Genomic DNA, 5,384 nt, shown 5'->3' on the forward strand with positions numbered 1-5,384 from the left:
ATATATATATATATATTTATATATATATTTATATATATACATATATATATATATATTTATATATATATTTATATATATACATATATATATATATATATATATATATATATATATATATATATATATATATATATATATATATATATATATATATATATATATATATATATATATATATATATATATATATATATATATATATAAGGAATTCATCCGTCTGCACATTGCTAATTATGATTAGTGGAGGCAGAAGTTTGTGATTATAACGTCTAAGTTTCTTCCGGACACTTGTGATAAACTTGGTCTCGACGAACAGTTCGCCCGTCAACGTACAGTGCGTCCATCAACGTACAGCGGACAGAACGTCTGTGAATGTACAGTACGTCTATCATTCAACTCCTCTAAGGACTAGGTCCACATGAAAAATTTTATTTAAATAGTTTTATTAATCATATCTTGTGGTTATTGAATTATTATGACTTTAAATAACATGGAACAGCTACTCACATATAGTAATATTACACTCACACTAAAGAGCACAACCCACACATGTCATTCAGCGATAAAAAAAATAAAATAATAGTTCTAGCTGGCTGATAATGGTAGTTATATGCTTACAAGGGAATTCTTGAAGTAAAGTAATAGTTTGTAACTACTCATAGCTTCACTATGTCTGTTAAGTCTGAAGAATCTATAATGATTATCAGGTGTGGAACACAGTTTACAACCTTTCCTCCTAGCGTCAGCTATTTTTTTTTTTTTTAATTTTACAAAATTATGCAAAATTCTAAACGCACGTTAATGAAGGCATGTTGTACTAGGATAAAATCAGTTAATGCAGTTTAAACAGTTACGACATACATTAACATCAGTAAATGCAATGATGCATATAGGCGAGACTATACTTACCATGATGCGCGAAAAGAAAGCTGGGGACCACTGATAAAGCTAAAGAATATTGAAAGCAGAACTTTGAACTTCACATTTTAGTATTAGCGTACCTTTCCGACGGTTTTGAGTCATTGTGAAATAAAGATAAGTTTGCTTAGGAGGACGGGTTGAATGACTGCTTATAGTCTGTAGTGAATGAATATTAGTTTATAGTTAATGAAAAGCTGTATAGTCTCTAGTGAATTAATATATAGTAATAGTGAATGACTAAGTATATAGTTTGTTGTAAATGAATGACTATAGCCTGTAATGAATGGATGACTGTAGTCTATAGTGAATGACTATAGTCTGTAGTGAATGAATAACTACAGTCTATAGTGAATGAATAACTACAGTCTATAGTGAATGAATAACTAGTCTGTAGTGAATTAAGAGAATGAATAACTAGCCGGCGATATACCAAGCTTAAACCTTGACATGATCATGCATGCTACAAATGTTGAAAGTACATGGATATTCAGTGCACTAATGGTTGATTTTATTTGTATTAATATTCAATGTTTAATGGCCTCTCAGTGTGGTAGTGGATTACTTAATAAATGTTTAGTTAATATTCACATCTGTTAATTTTACTATTAGGTATAGAATGTTATGTGTATTACAAGGCAAGCAAGTGATTTCATATCTGGATGATGTCTTTGGTGTGAGGAGGATGACTTATATATCTAGCAAGGTATACGTCGTGGTGTTAGGGTAGTTTTTGTATCTAAGAAGATGTGGGCCTTGGTGAGTATGATAGTTCTCATATCTAGCCTTGGTGAGTATGATGGTTCTCATATCTAGCCTTGGTGAGTATGATGGTTCTCATATCTAGCCTTGGTGAGTTATGATGGTTCTCATATCTAGCCTTGGTGAGTATGATAGTTCTCATATCTAGCCTTGGTGAGTATGATGGTTCTCATATCTAGCCTTGGTGAGTATGATGGTTCTCATATCTAGCCTTGGTGAGTATGATGGTTCTCATATCTAGCCTTGGTGAGTATGATGGTTCTCATATCTAGCCTTGGTGAGTATGATGGTTCTCATATCTAGCCTTGGTGAGTATGATGGTTCTCATATCTAGCAAGATGTGGGCCTTCGGGAGAGGAATATAGATTTAAAAGATTCCCGCAGAGAGGGTACAAGACAGTCGTGTTGGCACTTCCTGTCATCAGCCAGAGCACCGCAAGTGGCGCTGGGCCTCACACTTGCCATATTTAAGACGTAAAGTTTTTTTTTTTTGAATGGGTTCTTTAATTATGAATATGTGGAAGCAATACATACTTATGATTCTTAGTTAGGTTTTTTCTACCCCTCTCATTCTTTAAGAGACCATACTTTTTAATTTTTTAATCACCTGTGAACTAAATCTACGTATATTTATGAGGAAGCGCTGATTTCCGTAGGAGTCATACACCGCTTGGGGAATGGAAGCTAATCAGGTTTTGTTAAGAAAGAACAGGGGTAGCTCCAATTTCTTTGATCAACTGCCCTTCTCCGGCATAAAGGCATCCTCCTTGGAGGGACAGATTTACGCAACTTTTAAGTTGTGCGAAGCTGAGCATTTCCAATAGGCGAGTATATAATCAGCAGAGTTGATACATTGTGTCGTGACATTTTCATCAGTACCTAATCTGCTTTGACGTTCAGAAGCCTCATAGTGCAACCTATTCTGCTTGGGACCTCTGTTTCAGTCACTTGCATTAAATTCCTACACAGAATAAGGTCACTAGGCGGCTAATTATATATATTTACAAATAATTTACAATGGAAACAACGATATATAGTTTATTGAGAACATAAATTACAGCTATGTAAATTACAACTATGATATACACATTTATGCAGCATATGTACACAGGGTCGTACAGAAAGCCATACAACACACAAGCAGTTACAGAACATCGCGTTATGAAGGAGCTATATAATAAAGAAGTGGCGTGTGAAGACACACACATGGTGCAGATCAGGCTTTTGTTGGGACAGCGTAGAGCTCTGTGCGGTGCTTTATCAAGACCTTGATGAAGCTCTACACAGAGCGAGACCATATCTTGTCAATGTTGTATACAGAGCGAAATGGCAGGATAAAGCTCTACACAGAGCGAAACGTTCTCCCAATAAAAGCTAGCCCTACAACTAGTCTTAATCTCCACACCTGCGGACAATACGCCCTTTTATCCAGACCAGGTCTTACAATACCTGCTGGAACATTGTGTAGGATTGTGACACCGAGCCTCGCGTCCTAGGAAAAATGTTGCATAGGTAAACATATGTGTACTGCAGTGTGAAATGAAGGGAAGGTCTTACAAGATGACGTGTCATTCACAGAACGGAGTGGGATTCGAACCCTTGGCAAGCCAGTCCTCAAAACTAGCATGCCAGTCCGCTATCCACTATAATAGTTGTAAGACTAGCTTACCAAGGGTTTGAATTCCGCCCTGTTCTATGTGTTGATTGTAATCGTGTCATTACGATTTCGCAAATCATGATGTATTATTATTAGATTCATGAGGGGGATCATTCTTTCCCTCGCGAATGAGAGGTAATCAGGTCTGATCCGAGTAAGGGAAGGGAAGCCTCAGTCCCCTGGATCAAAAAGTCTTTACTACCATCAAGGCAACCCTCTCCCCTTTCATTCCCAATGAAGGGACTAGAAGGAAACAGACACACTTGTAATGTAATGAAGTTCTTTACTGACAACGTCTCGCTCACACAGTGCTTATTCAACTTCTGTGACTGACAAAAACAGTATGTGGGCGAACCATTGTCACTAAAAGATCTCTACACTGATTTGTATCTGTTTCAATCGTGTTGATATTTTCAACCATTTCTCTCCATCGAAAGGACTAGGTGATGTAAATATGACAAAAGGGACTGGGATTAACATTACTGTGTTTTTATGTGAAGAACTAAATCATTACAAGGAGTGGTGGAGGCTTGATTCTCCGTCCGCTCGAGGGGTCGGGGAGTTACAGTGGAAGCGTTAACGGCAATGCTTGAAGAGAAAGTGTTAAAGTTGGTATTATTAATCAGTGTAACGCATAATAAGTGCCGTGGAGAACTGGCAACGTTTTTATTTCTTGGTGATTTTAGGGAAGATGTGAGGGTGGGTAACGTGAATTTTGCATTAGATGAGATGAGACGGTGTGGGAAATGTAGCTGGACATGTGTGGGTTAGGGGATAACAGCTAGACAGGTGTGGGATGGTTGTAGGGTGGTTGGTGTTGGGACCACAGCAAGACTGGTGTGAGGCGAGGACTACAACCCGACAGGTGTGAGGGCCACAGCAGCACAGGTGTATTGCCAGTACCAGACAAGCGCAACTTGGATGATGCGCACGTAGTAAATGCATTTTTATGGACTATGGCACGCAGTTTTATACGTCGAGAACTGGTAGTTGTATCACACTAACTGTTAACTGGCCATATTGCACTCCACTCGCATCCACAGTCACACAACATTGATAAACACGCACAATCACAAATCGTGCGTCCTTCATAATGTACAGAGTATCACCATCCTCCACATCTTCGTTGAGATTATAACATTTCTGTGCCATGGAAGCCACAGGCCACCCTGGCTATCACAAGCCTTGACCCCAGATGAACCTCCTGAGTCCCTCTACATTCTCTGGGGTCGTCCTTTCTCTCTCCTCTATCTCCCACTTTCTCTCGTCTTATGCGCTGACCTTGTCTATAGAACGAACTTCAATCGTCTAGGGCCTTGAAATCGTCTATAAATTACCGCCAGTCATCAAAGGTCTTAAAGTCATTCATTAACGAGGCACACGTGTTTACGTCTAAAGCTTCGTTATTTAGGGTTCTAAGGTCTTCAAGCCACTCACAAAAGCTCTCACAAAAGATTTTCACATTTCCCTTCATTTCATATCACTGAAAATGTGTTAAGCATCTTAAGTTCCTCGTGAGCTTAACAGTAAGATGTCCCTAATTAAGCACTCCTCGACGTTATATAGAAAACTCTGTGGCTAATAGTTTTATTTTTCTATTCTCACAGATATCTGAAAGCGCACACCACTCTAGCGGTCATTTGCATAAACACTATACATATTCAATTAGGTGGGAGTATCCTTGTCGCTTAGAATTTAGCTTTGGCCATATCAACGACCATCATAGTTAGGGTGCTTTGTTCATCTGTTACGTCACAGTGGATGGGACCGTCTCACAGCACAACATTGAACAGTCTGATCGTCAATCCCAGCCCTGGGCACCAGCCTCAACCCAGGGCGCCAGCCCTAACCCTGGGCGTCAGCCCAAACCTTGGGCATCAGCCCCAGCTCTGAGCACCAGTCCTAGTCCTGGGCACAAGCCCGAGCCCTGGGCACCAGCCCATAAGTAGCATGTACACCAACTCTCTCCCTGGGCATCAGCTCTTTCCCCTAGTATTACACGCTTCTCTAGTTTTCTAAGCGTTTCTCAAACACTTATTTAACTACA

The 5,384-nt window shown here is 39.2% G+C and overlaps 1 protein-coding gene across 1 annotated transcript in view; it reads right to left on the reverse strand.

Moving 5' to 3' along the window:
* Positions 1 to 215: 215 nt before the first annotated feature.
* Positions 216 to 5,384, reverse strand: part of LOC128685398 (sonic hedgehog protein-like) — a 264,924-nt gene continuing 259,755 nt past the window's right edge. Inside the window, exon 4 of the mRNA XM_053771924.2 lies at positions 216 to 5,384. This exon is cut by the window's right edge and continues 968 nt beyond it. The gene's annotated coding sequence lies outside the window, so the exon portion shown is untranslated.

The sequence above is a fragment of the Cherax quadricarinatus genome, chromosome 7 (assembly GCF_038502225.1).
Source record: "Cherax quadricarinatus isolate ZL_2023a chromosome 7, ASM3850222v1, whole genome shotgun sequence".
NCBI lineage: Eukaryota > Metazoa > Arthropoda > Malacostraca > Decapoda > Parastacidae > Cherax > Cherax quadricarinatus.